Source organism: Zeugodacus cucurbitae, chromosome 6, assembly GCF_028554725.1.
Source record: "Zeugodacus cucurbitae isolate PBARC_wt_2022May chromosome 6, idZeuCucr1.2, whole genome shotgun sequence".
NCBI classification, from domain to species: domain Eukaryota; kingdom Metazoa; phylum Arthropoda; class Insecta; order Diptera; family Tephritidae; genus Zeugodacus; species Zeugodacus cucurbitae.
In genome coordinates this window covers 51,155,297-51,173,770 of record NC_071671.1, presented here as the reverse complement: position 1 = coordinate 51,173,770, position 18,474 = coordinate 51,155,297, and the positions used below count along the sequence as shown (strand labels likewise).

General features: G+C 31.3%; 1 protein-coding gene across 22 annotated transcripts in view; it reads right to left on the bottom strand.

Annotated features, from left to right (window-relative positions):
• The window catches only part of LOC105214484 (myocyte-specific enhancer factor 2), a 224,023-nt gene that overhangs the window by 73,136 nt on the left and 132,413 nt on the right, over nucleotides 1–18,474 (bottom strand). For all 22 annotated transcript variants that reach the window (XM_054234555.1, XM_054234536.1, XM_054234544.1 and 19 more), the window contains one exon: nucleotides 14,619–14,755. The gene's annotated coding sequence lies outside the window, so the exon portion shown is untranslated. The remainder of the gene's footprint in view (nucleotides 1–14,618; nucleotides 14,756–18,474) is intronic.

Below are 18,474 nucleotides of genomic sequence, written 5' to 3'. Positions count from 1 at the left end.
GCGCAAAATGCGATGAAAAGAGCACACACAGTACACAAAACAGGTAAGAAAGGCAACACAAAGGAGATGGAGAGACTAAGGGTCTTGAGAAGGTAGCTTGTGTCAGTAGTACACTGTTATTTCCGCTTAATAGGCTTTGTGGTTATGTGTGTGTGTGTGTTGGGCACATTTCAACATTCTTTTGGAGCGCTTGTTGTTATTATAAAGATGGAAGAAGCGTTTCTGTGATATGAAATATTTAATATGTGCACTTAGAAAGACAGGCAGGGTTGCTCAGGGCAATGGTGAAAAGAACAAGTTGTATACCCTACGATACCTTTCTTAATATCCTTAATTGCTTTAAATTAAAATGTTAAAAATTATTTTATATGAAAAAATAAATTAATGTGAAGGCTCTTATTAAAAATATAGCATCCTTCAAGGCGCTAGAGACTCATAGAAGTGAGTTCAAAAGTTTCTTAGCTAAGCTAATAGCAGTAGGAAATTAAAATGCAGATACTTTAGAGAGTATTTAGAGCCTTAAGAATTTACTTCTATCTGAAGTAGGAAATTCATTTGATAGCGTGGAAAGCTTTCACTCGATAAAACTAATTTTTCATTTTCTGTACTGAATAAATATTTACAAAGGACTTTATCATATCTTATTTGAATTTAGTTGAACATAAGCAAACAAAGTAAAAATTAAGCTTTAAACCAACAAAGCTTTCACCCATTTACATCAAGGAAAGCTTCCACTCGAAAAAACGCATATCTTATTTTCAATATAAATAATTATTTAAGCAAGCATACAAAGTTTAAGCAAGAAATTAGTTTTATAACAAATGAAGCTTTCGTATGAGAAAGCTTTCTCGAAGCTTTCATTTAACTTTTGATAATAAAAAAGTTTTGCGAGCTTTATTTTGGTTTTATAAAAAATTGACTTTAATTGGATAGCTCTACTTAAAGCTCTTAAGGTCCGCAAGAGCTTTCACCATTCAAGACGGACTGTAAAACTACGAGCTTTCATAGTTTTGATACAATTTTTTTTTTAATAGAAAAAGTCAGCTTCGTATACCTTTCTTAAACGAGTTGTTTAGTGTCACTTTGAAACCCGCTTTCAACACATTACGATAGTCATGCCATATTCAAATGCTTAACTAAAAGAGAATACAAAAGCATGTTTATACAAGAAACTAACAAATGTAAATGACTTGTGGAAAGAATAACTCAAACACTACACAAATACACTCACAAAAGTTTACACACAACTATATTTATTGCAGCGTTGTTTGCTTTTAAGGTGTATTCACGAAAGTCTTAAGCCACAAAATAGAAAAACCGATTATAACTGTTTATTGTACACGCCAACATGCGATGACTTGTAAACATACATACACTTTGTAATGACCACAGACACAATGGCAGTCACTATCACTGTCACTGCCACTGCCGCCGTCGCCACCACTGTCACTGTCATGGCTACTGTCATTATACCGGGTGGTTGTGGTGGTTAAACGGCGGAACAAGAAATGTGAAAGCGAAAGTATTTAGTGTCTTGCTTATGAAGAAAATGTGAAATGGAAAACCGTAAGTGGTGCAGGGGTCAGTTGAGCGCACACACACACACAAGCACCTATAGACATATGGACTGTGATATACTCTTAGAAAATGGTTGTATATTTGAAAGCATGTCTTGTTAAATTAAAATTCATTTACGTACTTCCGGTGTTGGTTACGAACTGTTAAATACTTTTTAATTACAGTTACAAAAACAAGAAAACTCGTATAATTACAATTACAATGCAACAAAGGCGGAGAACACCGCGTGCCACACGGAATTTAAGGACTTAGAGAAACATATACGTACATATTTGTAATGAATTGAGTGATGAAACAGCATAACTCAAAATAGGAAATTTTGATTTAGACGCAATTTAGGAATATTTTTCTTGAACTTCTTGAAAATATTTGTTGTAGTCACGAATATTGACAACGGTGCTTTAAAAACTCTAAAACGGTTATAAAAAACAACGCTAAGCACCATGTGTACGTACATATTTGTAATGAATTGAGTGATGAAACAGCATAACTCAAAATAGGAAATTTTGATTTAGACGCAATTTAGGAATATTTTCCTTGAACTTCTTGAAAATATTTGTTGTAGTCACGAATATTGACAACGGTGCTTTAAAAACTCTAAAACGGTTATAAAAAACAACGCTAAGCACCATGTGGCACCTTTAACCCCCAAAAATGCGGCATAAGTATGTCTACGTGGAGCTATGAAGTCATAATGCGCTCAAAAGCCACAGCGCATAAGCGCGAGTTGTTGTTAAGAAAGGAAACGAAAAGAAAATACACAACAACAAAAAACATTCAAATTTATGTACGAAAAACACATTGGAGGCATGCGTGTGTGGCAAGGTGAACACCAACTGCCAAACCAACTTCAAGGTGAAGGTTAGTGGGTCGTCGCTTTCCTTACGCTGCTATGCCCGTTATGCTAACTGACAGGAGTGCGGCAGCGGGTGCGCGTTGGTCGTTGCTTCCTTTACAAAGGTAAAGCTGACGGTGACGAATGGCGCACACGCGTCGTTTGTGGTTTTGTTGACAAGGACAGGAAAAACCCTGGGTTAAGGGAATTTACCGTGCGCCATCGCACAAAAAGTGAATGGCCGCTCGGCAGTTTGGAGGTTAACGACTAATCAAACATTGCTTTGTGCTTATAATTATGCCGATATGTTTTTTTTGGAGGTGAGTTGAGTTGGTTTTTTTTTTGTGGTTGGTTAAGGGGTTATATACAGTTAGACGGCCGAAAAAAGTGAATTTTCCAGAATTTTTTCTGAGAAAACTTTTTAATTTTTTGATCCTTTTAACTGTATCTTTTAACTGTATTTTAAGACTTAGTACTAGTAAAAATATTTATTTGAAAAAGAGCTACAGCTGATCTCCAGGAGCTCCTCTCAAAAAAGACGCTTTGCGGTGACCACTATATCTCGGAACTGGATCATCCGAAATTAAAAAACCAAACAGATTTCGTTAAAATAATGTTAAATCTAGTAATTAATCGAAGGAATAAGCAAAATAAAATTTTTTGACAAAATAGCGGTTTCTCAAAAAAAAAATCGATTCTTCACCGAAATTTCGGCCTTAAATTGTTTATAAAAAAAAAATATTTATCGGAGAGAAAAAATCTTCGATTAATTACTAAAAAATAAATTTAAGAAGGTCGTGTTAAAATTTGAGACTAATCGGTCTAGTCGTTTTCGAGTAATGTTAGTCACCGACTTTGAAAACACCATTTTGAGAAAAACGCGTTTAAAGTTTGGACCTTGTACTTAAAAGCACTCTGAAACGCCTTTTCAAATTTTTCATTTGCTTGTAACTTTGAAAATATTCAACTTTGAAAATATTCACCGTAACGATATGACATTTTCTGTGTGTATTCTTAAATATATGTACATTAAGAAAATGAAATAAAAAAATCGATTTTTTGAAAATTCTAACTGTATATAACCCCTTAAGTGGGAAGTTGAGTTGATTTAATAATTTTGGAAAAGTTAGGTTAAAGTGAGATAAAGCTTGGTTATACTGCAAAGATTAATTTACCGTAAAACCCGGCGCTATAAAATTGGTTATTTCCTAGTAGAGAGCGTGTAAGTTGTAAGAGCTGAGTGTGAGCTTTCAATCGCAAAAGCTTGAGGCAAAATAAAAAGCTGCGCTGGAAGTAACTTTTATATCCATACCGAAACAATCGGTTTTCCATGTAATTCCGGGTTTATTTCTGCCATGTGAAAGCTTCGACTTAAATCTCATAAAACATCTTTGAAATAATTAAACGAGTTCCATACATCACAACACATTCTCATACTATCTTAGTCCACTAGAAAGAATTCATAGGCTCTCATACTTCTCCCTTTTGATTGTATTTTACTTATTTTATTATTGAGTTTTCACTTTGACAGATATTAGGCCAAACTTTCACTGCTAGTCTGATAGTACAAATGGGGCCCCGTAAAACTTTTAGACTACTTAAGAATAGCTGCTGGATTACTTTAGAAGGCTATATGATTACACAAAATATACCCCAAGTTATGACAATGCCTGATTGATATTGAGACATGAATGCTAATAGAAATAAGACTGGGTTTTGAACCAAAGACCTACAACGAGCTAGTCACGTACTTTGCTGACACTTGTTATAAATAATAATATTTAAGAATACATGATATAATGTTCTTTGCTACTTAAGTACTCTTTGAGACTTTTGTGTCTTCAATCAAATACAGTCTCTGCTTGTAATGTAGCTATTATCTTTACTATTAACACAGCAAATCTTTAATTAATATTAAATACTTTTAACACACATTTTTGTTGCTTAAGTGACCCAGCCTCTTATCAACCAACATAGTTTAATTTGTTCGCCAATATATTTGCATATTCAATATTTACATATTATTTAAATTGGAAAGTTTATCTAAGCAAGCGGAAGATAATGAAAATATGTATATACAAATTATGTATATAAATACACCACAATGTTGCGAAATATTTTATAAATACAGCAGTATGTTTACAGTGAATATATGTATATTAAGGTCAATTTTGTTTATGTTTGCGAAGATATTTTTAGTGCGTCTGCATACTTTGTAAGACACGAAAATAACGTTACGGTGTATATTTGTATACAGTTTTGGCAAAGAAAGTTAAGAGAGCGCTATTAAGCCCATATTAATTGTTTTTATTTTTAAATGATTTAAAATTTATTTTATGAGCATTTTTGAAAAAGATTTATGAAACCAAATCCTACACATTTTATAATGAAAAATTGCCGTAGAGCTAATAAACATACTTACATATCAACATTCGTCTGTATATCATCACGATTTTAATAATTTTGTCAACTCAATATTATCAGCCAACAACAACAAACGAAAATCAAAAACCATGCACACATACGATAATCAAGCGAGCAAAAGTGATAATAATAATAGTAATAATAACAATAACAATAAAAGTAAGCATGAGCTATGGCGATAACAATTTACGTCACTCACTCAATGCTGTTGGTCTGACGTGACAGACAAAATATAAAAAACACACAATGCGTGGAAGCAAAAGGAAAAACAGCGAAACTGAATTTTGATAAAAAAAACAACAATGAAAGGCGAAAAAAGAAGAGAAAAGAGAAAGAAGAAGTGAAAAGAGAAAAAAATAAAGAAAACAGAATAAAAAGCAAGAAAAAAAGAAAAAAGTAGAAAAAGGACACCGAGTTTTTTGATATGGGTGAGTGGATATGCAGATACAAATGTAAATAAATAACTCATACAAATCCATATATGTACATATATACAAATAAATAAATAATATTATACAATTACATATGTACATAAAAATATTGAAACGTTGAATCTTTGTAAGAAGCACGTCAGCGCGACGAACTTTACCGAGCGCAAGCAAACACACATCACTCATACCACATGTAGGACCACTCAGCATTTGAGAACATTTGTATGATTGCTTGTTGTTGGCATTGTAACTCAAAAGCGCCATATGTCTTATAATATACATATAAATATGTATATGTATGTGTGTATGTATGTATATATATATTTATCTACGTACCCATGAAAAATCACAGCTAATCGAATGTAATTTATAAGCCATAGTTAGTTAAATGTCGGTAAATAGCAATAAAAAATTGTCAAGTGGTATTCAAACGCACGTGGTCAGAGTTGCCACCACATGCAGGAAAAAGTAAAAAAAAAAACAAAAACAAAACAATTTATTTGTACTGCCCACAAAGAGTGCGTGTCGCTTGAAACGCTGCACTCCACAATAAAGAAAATAGTTCAGGTAATTATGGGTTCGGAAATATTTGAGGTAGACAATAAATGTAAAGCTTGTATACATACATATTATATATAAATATATATAGATAAATACATATATGTATGTAAGTTCGTCAACTATTTTTAAACATTTGAAGGTTATTGCCTGGTGCAATTAACACGATGTTGCTGCTGACACACTTTTTGCATACTATGTATTTTCAGCTGAGAGGTGGCTTGCAGGCGCTCTTGATTACCTTTCTTAGTATTATATAAATATATATAAAATATTTGTAAGTATGTCAGAAGCTTTGTAATTCTTCCGTGCGTATAAATTTTTAAAGTTTGTGGGAAAGTGCACCGGTGACATGTGTTAACAAGAGTATTGCATTAAATTTAATGAAAATTGAACTAAAGAAAGTGTTTTAAATGCATTTACTTTTTTTTAAGAATTCGAATGACGGAACATTTTTTTTTTTGATTGGCATATAACAACTTATATGAATTTGGGTAAACGTGTACGCACATAGGTTTTAAATTGAATATAGAACTAAATTTATTATTATACTATTATTAGGAATTATTGTGAGAAAAAAATTAGTTAGAGACTTCTAATAATCGCAACAAAAAGAAAAAATCGAATATTAATCGAACACCAGTCGGCAAAATCGCCAAAAATAGCGCGATAACGAAGATTTTCCAAATATTATAGAAGTCGCTGGAGGTATTGCACAGGACTTTAAAAGATCTTGATTGTCGATAAACGTTTTTGGTGGAGCCAGGATTCTGTTAACAGGTGATTTGCGCCAGGCTCTTCCAATTATTCCTGGATCAACTGTTACTGACGGGCTAATCGCATGCCTTAAGTCATTTAATTTGTGGCGACACATAAGGATCGCCAATTAACAACTAACATATGAGTGTTTTTGCAACAATATCAAATTGCGATTGTAGTAGCAGTTGGATATGGTAGGGTCGCAGTTGACACCTCGATGGATTAATAGCATTTCCAACAGATTTCTGTCACTTCATTGACTCGAAAGAGAAGTTTTCCTGACATTAAACCTCAATATGATAACCATAAATGACTGATTGAATGACATATATTGGTGGTAAAAAAACAAAGATATCGATGATCTTAATGCGACAATTCAGAATTTCGGTCCATCAGAGTTGACACAGCTACAAACCAGGATGACGTAGTCAATTATCCCAAACTATTTAAAATTGCCTGTACTATCACCACTCGCTTTGCAATTAAAAGTAGTGTGAGTTGTCATCATGCTGCGTAACGTAAATCAACCTCGAGTAATCAATATCGTCGCCGAAGCCAAGATTGGACCAACTTAATTTAATGTATACCTTAGCCACAACAACGTGTGGCCGGGTCTGCTAGTAGGCTATAAAAATATTAAAAATTGAAAAATAATAATAAAAAAGTGTGTCCATCTGGTTTTGAGAAAAAGTACTTTCCTTTTGGTCAATATTACCATTTATAATTATTAGATCAAAAAATTTAATATTGAAAAATTTAAATAAAAAAATTTAATTTAATCAAATTTCATTTTTGAAATTTATTTAAATTATTGTACGATAAATTGTATTATTTTCACCAGAAACACTTTATCTAACAATTTTTACAATGATGTTGCAACAAGATTGAATGATATTTAATTGATCGAATTAATTTCAGCGCAATTCTTCATTTACGTTAATAATGTGAATATTTAAGCAGTTTTGTTAGGAAATAAAAGGAATATATAATAGTGCTGCCACCTGAAATTTTATAAAAAGTTTTCAATTATTTATTTTTTCACTTAGGTTTTATTAGTTATTATTAATTTTATAGAAAAAGCTTAAAAAAATAATTTACAAATATGTTCCCATCTGTCTGAAAAAGAATAGAAGTAGTACTATTTTGAGGTTATTAAGAGAAATGTTGCCACCAGATTTTTAAATAATATTAAACTGTTGGAGTTATTTGTATCTTAACGGAGGACAAAACACTGAAATCAATATAGAAGAGCATAACGCAAAACATCGTACTGAAAATGTACAGGATGATATATAGTATGGATTTGACTGTCACCAAGTTTATGAAGAAAATGTTTGTTATCTCAAGATCTCAAGATTCTACTAACAAACTGATAAAAAAGTAATTATTTTACAAGATATTTATGCCAAAAAGAAGAGGTAATCACTAGAACATAAGCTTTTTAGAACACGAAGCTCATTCTTCTTAAAACTAACAAAAATAATTTATTTTGGTTTAAAGTTGAAAACATATTAGAAATGCTAAGCAAGACAAAATATTTTTAAGAAGACAACAGATGACTTCCTTATAAATTTAGAGCAATTTTCGAATAGCTGTGGGAACCCGAACAGCTGAGAAGTCTCTAAATTCTGCGAAAACTTACTGTTCTGGAGAGTTAGAAAATTGGATAAATGTTGATTTAAATGTGATAAGCTAAAATAAAAGAGAGAGAGAGAGTACAATACTCTTCTCACGATGTAAAATCAAAATTCAAATGAAGCAATCCACATAAATATTATTGTCAATTCACTGTACACCGAGCGCAGCTTGCGAATTTTCTATGGATAAGTTGGAAAACAATATTGTTAACAATATAGACACTCCACCGCACGTGGTCCCGGCTCGATGGGAGCACTTATACACGTATATCACTATATGGCAGTCAGAGAAAATGTAACGATACAAACAAACTCCCAAACGAACACACGTAAAAATGTTGTTGGCGCGCATTAGAACGTCTGTATGGAATTTGTAAATATTTGCGCACATGTTGGACGACACTACACCGCCACGGTGCCCAGCCACCGAAAAGGTGAAGCTGCGTTGGGCGACTGGCGGCTCGCACGCGTCGCCCTCCACCCCTTTGGGTGTGCGCGACGCATAATTTTGTGTGCTAATATTGATTTAAACTATTAGCGAAAATGAGCTCCGATAACAATTTCAGTGCGTTGAAGTATGTGTGTGTGTGCGTGTGTCTGTGTACCTTATTAGGCTGTATGATAATTACGAAATTTTAGTGTATCGCAAAATCATTCATTTTTGTTTTATTTTCCAATTTTTTGTTATGTTGGCATTTTTTGTATATTCGCAAAGGTCGCAGCGGCGCAGACTGCCTGGCTGTTTGTTGGCGATATTTATATTTAGCAATTAATTGAATGAAAATAAAAATTAAATGCAGTTGTTGTTGGCGACCTTGGCTATCATAGAATACAAAAACAAACTCGTAATTAATTACTTTTAAGAGTTCTTTGCGACCTCAAAGCAAGAATTCTTCTTTGGAATTTGGAAATTTGTTGGAAGATTCGAGTTTTTAACTGTGGTTGAGGTTAAGTAAAATACGAGCTTGCAATATTGTGACATTAAACTCTTCCTAAAGCAGAAACAGTGTTTTGTAGTGTATTGTGGAACTCTTGCATACAAAATGATCCCCAAAACAAGAGTACCATTCTAGAAGACTCTTCATAATATTACGCTAGTATTGTAGAGTTTACGTCATCTCGATTATTTTCGTCTGTAGAGCGAATCAGATTTAAATTTGCTCCAAATTGTGAAATTAGTTATGGTAGCCCGACAACTGGTGCTTAAGTTCAGGCCTTCCCATGTAACCCAGTATGTTGGACAATATTTGGTAAGCTAGTGCATAATTTTTCGGTAGATCTCTAAAATGCGTGTAAGGATCAAATAATAATTTAATTCAAGGTGTTTTTGTGGAAGGAAAACATCTTTCATTGAGCCGAAGATCTGTAGAGCTTTCTACAAGTTTTTACATTAACCATCGCTTTGATAACAAGCATAACTTCTATAAATAAAAAAAATGTATTCACAAGAGTAACAAATTATACACAACTGTTTATAAATTATGAATACATAGTGCGCTACAATAATATCTATACATCCTCAATAACACTAATTTCGAACTGACAGATGGCGCTCCGCTGCAATGCTCGTCTGTCGAAGTGCCACTTAAGCGAATTCCTCGAGCAAATTGCAAATTAATGGCTGTCACACTGTGCCAAAACAACAAAGCATTAAATATAGCAACAACAACATTTACAAAGAACATTAAATACAACAAAAACAAAAAAACGATGCTCTGCCAAATGCACAATAATTATTTATCTTTCAAATCAACACGCCAACGAAGTGGTGTGAAAAATGTACAATATTGTTTCTAATAAATAATATTACACTTTTTTTTGGCAAACACAGCGGCGGCAGCGGCGGCGACTGGCTACAAAATGAGTATCGAATTAGCAGGCCATTGCTAGTTTATGGATCACACTGATTGACGACACCACCGTCTATTTGCATTCGCACAATGCTACCAAAATAGTAAAATCAAACAGAAATAAACACGAAAATAAATAGTTGTTCGAAAATATGCAGCTTTCGCAAAAACACACACAGGCACTCACAATCGACTGCTTGGTTGAAGATTTAAGAAAATCAGCAGCTGCTTTGCGCGCATTTAGCTCTTTAAATAAGTGTGTGTATGTGTGTGTGTGTGTGTTGGATTCAGCTAAGCTGTTGCCCATAAATTTTCGCTATCTATTTGTTTAATTCATTTAGAGCTGATTATATTACGTAGACATAACAGGCGAAATATTAAAAAAAAAATACAAAAACCCAAAAATGTGGGAAGGTGTAATGTCGAAAGAAATTGAAGTTGAGTGCAGTGAATTCATACAAAAATCAAATAAGCGAGATGACATCAAGTATTTTTTGATGTAAAAATATAGTAAATATATGTTTTTTAATTTTTTATAAAAATGTTTTTAAAAATATATAAAATTTAATTTTTTTCGAATTTGATTTTTTTATATTTATTTTTTAATTTTAATTTTTCATTTCAATTCAAGATAAATATTATTTTTATAAATATATTATTGATAATTCATTATTATTATTTTTTAATATTATAGTTTATGTGTGTTAAAATTATTATTTTTATTACTTTTTTTATTTGAAAAGTAGAAAAAAAATACTTTTTATTAAATATAATTTTTTTGTATTATTATTATAAATATAGTGCATTAATTTTTTTTTAATTTAATATTTAATTATTTTTTGTATTTTTAGATGGAAAATTTTTAATTTATGAAGTTTTTTATTAAAAACGAAATTTTGTTTCTAATTTTAAATAATAATTATAACACTTGAAATTATTTGTATGTGAAAAATTAAAAAAAAAAAAAAAAATAGTTCTTAATTTTTTGTAAGAAAAATATTTTTATATTTAAATATTAATATTATTCAATGTTTTATGTGATTAAAGACTGAAATTTTTTTTATTATTTTATTGATAATAATTTTTTTTATACTACAAAAATAATACATTTTAAATGTTTATTAATTTCATTTCGCGTTTTTTAAGTTATATTTTAAATTTTTTTAAATTAAAAAAACATTTTTTTTTTAGTTTTTTAGCATTGAAATTACATTTATGCCATTGTTATATTTTTAGTATTTTTTTTTTTTTTTTGACTATTTCTAATTAAATTTTTTATTGCAATATTTTATTTTATTTAATTTTTTATTATTTTTTATATGTATAACTTATTAAAATTACTTAAATATTTTATAAGACAAATTATTTGAAAATAGTGCCACTGAATTGAAAATTATGTCAAAAGCTAGTCTATGCAACTAATTGGGTCCTTTATACCATCACACTTTAGCACAGGTGCCAATTGTAGCTTACTTGCATGTGTGAGAGATCTCAGTTGCCAAGCATACGTGTGGCCTGGGGTCACAACTTGACTTGGTTTGCAGTCATCTGTCATATACGAGTGATTAGCAACTACCATTTGTCACAACTAAAAAAGCAATAGTAGTTTTTCTTACACTTCCAAGGAAAGTCACGCAAAACACATACAATACACACATGATGACAAAAACAACAACAAAATTGTTGCAGAGTATTTGCAAGGAATAGCAATTGCGGTCATTCGAAATGAAAATGAAAGTGAATCGCTGCAAAGGAACTCAAGTAAGACCCTATACAAAAAGAAACCAAATATGTATGTAGTGTAAAAATGATGCCAACAGCAAAACGTACGTGTCTTCAAGATTTCTAATTACGCACAACACAGTTGTGGCACAAACCAATGCCCACTTGAGCACATTTCCTGTCACGTCAGCGGCGGCGAACACAATGACAAATTATGAAATATATGCAGTCGAAAGTACCCGCCCGAGGTGTCCGAAATGCCGTCAAGTGGTGTAGCAGTTGCAGCAAGTGTTTTGCTGAAGACATTTGGGAAGGAAGCATATGCATGCAGAAGAGCGTGTGCAACTGACAAATCAGGTGAAGCAGTTGGCATTTGTGGCAAGTACATTTATATGTGTATGTATATATGTTATTGTTTTCTTGCATTTCTATTGCGGTCGAGTGCGCCAGGCATAACACTTGAACACCAACGAGCAGCCCAAAAATGCAGGCCAATAGTCGGTGCATACACGGCGTATGAGTAACATTTTGTATTTTACTTTTGCATGTGGCGAATTGAATGGAATTGTCTAACTAACTGACTGACTGAAGCATAAGCAATTTTAATTGCTGAATACTCGGTGTTGAAGAATAGTTAGCTAGCAAGAATAAGCAACAATATTTCAGATTTGTTAACCAAAAATCACTTCAACTGGATTTATGGCAGTAAATATTTTTTTGATTATTTTTTTCGTTAATTATTTTTATTATTTTGTTTTTATTTTTGTAATTTTCTTTGACATAAATAAATTTGAAATATTTAGACTCAACCACATACAACAGCTGTTAAAGGACATCAATAATTATTGCTTTGTGCAACATTATTTGACGTATGTATTATCTGTATGTAAATAGGAGCATTTTTATCTATATACTCATCGATGAGGAAGCCTTTGAAATGCTCAAATAATTATGCAACAGAAAAACAATTACAGATAACGGGTCCAGCATAGCATTGCAAGTACAATAAGACATATACAATCTTATGTTTCAGCCTATATTGTGTGTTATTTTAACATTTTGTTGGAAAGAAGTAATGAACTTGAGTGCGTTTCAAATATTAAAAAAGCAAACATTGTCTGACGCTGTGTAAGCTGGTACTTCTAGAAAAATGGTTAGAAACTGACTTGAAAACTGCATATACATATTTTCTAGACATTAATGGCATAATTTGGAAAAAAAAATAATTAAATAAATTATTAGAAATTGACTTCCAATTAGATATTGAATACGTGCTAACCCAAGAGAAGGTGATTATTATTAAACATTTGTAATCAGTGCATTGCCACTAAATATTATTTGAATTATAATCGAAATTATGATTTTTTGAGTCTTTAAAATCTTAATAACTAAAATTTTAGTTCATTAAAGGATTATGGATAGTCAGGATTTTCAAAAAACATTAGTGTGAAACTTTAAATACGTTTTTCTCAAAACTATATTTTTGAACTGGTGACAACTGTAACTCGAAAACGCAATTAATTCCAATTTTCTCTCGTAAAAATAAAAAAATCCTGATTTTGTTAATTTTTGAAAAAAAGAAAAAAAAGCTTATTTACAAAACTAATTTTTCTTATCCGATTGATATTAGATATTTTAAATGAATCTGCAAGGACTTGTGATTGTCACCACATGATTTTTTTTGGAGCTGGGTCAACATAAATAGTTATAACATTGGAAATTATATTTTTTTTTTTTTGCAATTTTTATTATATTTTATTTTATTTTATTTTATTTTAATAAAATAATAAAAAAATAATTTTTATAGTTCTTTGTGACTTTATATATTACGACAATTTTTTTATTTTTAATTGTGTTTTTAATTTATTATATTTTGATCAATTTTTATTTATATTCCTAATCCAATTTCATTAATTTTGATGATTTTCAATTTATAGAATTTTATTTTAATTTTTACCAACTAATACTTTCTAATATAATATTAAAGTAAAGACATTGCCATTCCTAAAAGAAAATATTTTTTATTAATCTCCAAGGCGGCCACACGTCTTCAAACAGCACAAATGGCTGAGGTTACTACATGCTAACTGCCAATGTTGCCAATAAACACCTATACAAACACAAACACACATATATTTCCACCTTTGCATAGCGAATATGCAGATGAAAGAGGAGGGCAGAATAACTTAATGTTGCCACAGAAATTCTGGAGAAATGCTAGTAAAGCTCATAAGCATATTCAACAATGTGAATTTTGTAGAAACACATGTACATAAGTGTGTGTACATTATGTATAAATGTGTTCATTGTATATACATATGTGTGCGTGTGCGTTTGATATTTATCTAGTGTAGCGATTTGCCTGACAAATAGGCAAATGACAGCAAATATTGCGATGACAAGCGAAATAAAGCTGTTCAAAAGTACACACATACATATTTATATATACTTAAGTATATATATAGATAGGTATACAAATGTATATAATTATGTATTAAAAGTATATAAATGAGATATGTTTGCTTTCTATTGCCATTAGAGACACGCAGCGCCGTTGCTTGTATGGAGTTATATTGTTGAGCGCCAACATTGTTGTTGTTGTTCAACAAGGCAACTCATTTGTGCACATCTTGCGAACTGAGAATATTTTCCGGAAGCCGCTTAAATGCTTTACGCGCCATCTTTCATTGTTGCCCGAGGCAACGATTTTCATATAAATATGTACATATGGCTACATAATATACATATTAAATAAAAAAATAAATAATATCTATATATTCCAAGGATCTGTGGAGCCTTTTGCGGTAGTATCACAAGCACTTACCGCTTTGTGGCAGAGTATGTTGTTGTTGTTGGAAAGCGTACTCCTGACGCTGCTGCTATGGCCACTGTGGGTGCTAAGCTTGCTTCCTGGCTTTTTTTCTTCAAATGTAACTGTGTGTGAGTTTGTGTTTAAAACAGCTGCAAATAAATAAAAAGTCGAAATTAATTTTAGGTGTCGAAAAGAAATAAAAAAAAAAATTAAAAATAAAAAATCAAATTAAGCGCTAAATAACAAGTCAAAGCTGAGTCATTAATGCGTTTTTTATTTTTTTTTTAATTTTTTTTTTAATTATTAAAGTTTTTTAATTTTTTTAACTTTTTTTTGTGTTTTTGCTAAAAATTTTCTTAAAGTTTATAAAAAAAAGAATTGTGCATTATATTACACATTTTTATTGAACTTGTTGCTGCGCCTGCCAATGTATAGTCTGTCTTCAATTGCCCATAAATGTGCGCAAATTAACACGCAAACCGGTTACATATTTTTCCGTCGCACTGTGCGCTTTGAGAATGCGCGCATATAAATTAGTGCAAATTCATTAAATTATTATTATTTTTTTTTATTATAATTTAACTTGTTTATTCTTTTCCTTATTGTGGCAGATGAATGAACCCTGTTGCCAAATATTAAGCGCGACTGTCATTAAAGTCGAAAAAAATTAAATGTAACAAAAACCGGACACCATAAAAATTTTTTGTTGATTTGTTCTTAAAATCAGCATTAGCACTTTCTTGCTTGCTTATTGTTGCTGCTGTTGTTGTGCTGCTCCCAAATTTTTCGGATGAAGAAAAAATGTGTGAAATGCAGCTGCACTTCCCTTTCGTTCGATGCCAAAGCGCTGTTAATGGCTCGAAGAAAGTTGCTAACCCGTTTGCTCAGTGTCAAAGTCAATGTTGTTTGTTACGATTTGTTGTTGCTCCTTCTGGTGCTGCTGCTTCTTCGTCGTCTGCTGGCATTGCGTGTGCGCAGCGATTTGCTTTTGAAATCATAAATAATCCATTTATTGCTGTCAATGCAAATGCACCTGATCGTTATGGCGCGGAGAGCCACAGCCCAGCGGGAATATTTGTCACACATATACATACAGATATATATATATACATACATACATACATACATCTGTGTATACATAATACCAGAAAATATATGGTTAATAGGATGTGACTTTATTTTTTCTTTTTAATTTTTATATAAAATGAAATTGCAGAAACACAACAACCATGAGTAAGGAAATACATTAAAAAAATTTAGAAAAATAAAAAAAAATGGGGAAAGAAATATTTTGCAGAAAATACTTTAAAAATTAATCAAATCAAGTTGTTAATTTATTTTACTAATTATATTAACCTAACCTTAAAAAAAATTATGAAAAATTCAAAAAAAGAAAAACAAGTAAGGAAAGGTTAAGTTAGGGTAGAACCGAATATTTTATACTCTCGCAATTGATGTAATTTTATTAAGACACCATATGTTCGGCATAAAGTCCAATAGAAACGAAAATCATCATATTTTCACCACCAAGATACACTATATTCAAGACAATACACTCACTTAATTTAGCTAAGATATTTCATATATTAACCGGTATATTCGGAATAATAATTTTTATATTTTCGGAAAAACCTATAATTAGGTATATTAGAGCTAGGGGAAGTTATGGTACAGAGACGCACTATTAGAATTTCATTAAAAAATCTAAGAGATTTAACGATATTTTCGGTGAAAAATTATCCTTAAGCACCGAGTTCTTCATGTTCGATATGCGGGGTCTTTAAATTTTTTACAATTAATTAAAAATTACAATTTTTCCACAAGTGAAACCACAGATGATATACAGTATTTGTGTAAAGCTTTATTCCGCTATCCTCATCGACTCCTTATGTATACATTATAAAGTGAAGGAATCAGATGGAATTCAAATTTAAGTTACATGGGAAGTAGGGGTGGTTGTGTACCGATTTCGTCCATTTTCCATCAGTGTTATGTACAGACTTTCATTTAAATCGATAGAGTAGAGTCTGGGATATGGTTTTTGACACATAAGTGGACGGCGCCAAATCCATTTTCCATTGTTTTTGTTTTTTAATTTGAGTGCATTGTCCTCTGCCATTTCTTCTGTAAAATTTAGTGTTACTCTCTTAGCAACTTTGTTGCGAGAGTATAAAAACAAAAAAAAAAAAAAAACAAACACACTAAAATTTTGGAAAAAAACAATAAAAAGTATTGAGAGAAAGAAAAAAAATTAAAATCTATTGAAAGATATTTCCATTATCTATATTATAATTCACATCCCATATAATCTCACGCCTCAAATGACCAAATTTTATGAAAGTACAATAACTTTTGCACTTACGCAACAGAAGAACAACAACAACAACCAAAATGCAAAAGAAATATGATTTAAAAAAGAAAACAATAAATATAAATATCCAACTTAAACACTAAAAGACAGCTGATAACTGCAAGCAGCGAAAAGTAAACTGAACTCATAAAAGTAAACCGAGTAAAACTTATGCTTCCGTCTTGTCGTGCAAAACTTCCGGATGTTGAACAGTTGAAGTTGTGATACCATTAAAATAATATTGCTTACAACAAACAAAAAGGTGAAATGCAGATAACACACAGGGTGGGATGCCGTGGAACAACAAAGAAAGAAAAAACTTTCGACACATTGACAAGTGATGCCACGATACGACAGCATATTACTGCAAGAAGAAGCGAAGGAAGTGCAAAAAAAAAAACAGAAACAGAAATAGAGAGAGGGAGTAATTGGAGAGCATACCATTAAATGCAAAAAGAACCCCCCAAAGTGATTTGAGATGCACTACAGGTGATGTGTCATAAATGTCATGGAGTAATTGATTTATAACCTGCTTGGTTGGACTAATGAGACAGGAGGTAGGTAGTACTTTATTTTGAAATGAATTTGGAAAGGAGGTAAAACTAATGCTGGTGGCTTGAAATAGAAAGTTCTAGGTTAGTTTGTTATAGAAATAAGAGAGACAATTGATTGACAATTTAAGTAAAGAAGCAGTTATCAAAGAAAAGATTGTTGCAAAAAAAAAGCCAAAAGACCTTAGTGATCTTGGGAGGTTTTTGATTGCTTCACGACTTGAATTTGTAGCCTTTTTGGGATTTATATAAAACTTGAAGACATTTGAACCACATTGTACAAAAAAATTTATATTCGAGATATTTCTAAAATACCCATTTACTAGTCGATTTAGATAAGAATATGTAGAATAAATGTGTATGAGCCACAGAAAGAAAGTAGAATTTAAATTCGCAAGTCGAACAACGGATATGGTTGTATAATCGATATGATAGATGGCGCTGGTGTACAAATATTTACAAAAATCATATTTTCTGGGCTTTTGAGGACTTTTGGCTTTTAGAACTTATTTAATTTAGGTGAATGTTGGTTGAGAATGAGTAAAGAGCTGAAACAAAAGCTTCTGAGAAGCTTCTTATGAAATGACATGCTTAAGAAGAAACATGATCCACACATTCATTATAAAATATATATTTTCCTTTTTTATATACATAACGGTTATTGTTTATTATTGCTGCATTTACTGTTTACAGTTTGAGGTCGCTGGCTTGCAACTAAGCGATCATTACTAGAACTGCAATATATACTAGAATTTAGTAAAAAAAGATAAAATAATAAATTATTATAAAAAATGTGCGTGCTTCTTCTTATTTACTCATTACTTCTACTTATTATTTATTTCACTCTACTTTATTTCATTTTATGATTAAATATTTATGTATATTTTCTTTCCTGATTGCTCGAGTTTGTCACGCGTTGGTTTCATTATTCAACTTTTTTGTGTGGATTTTTTTTTCGAACCACACG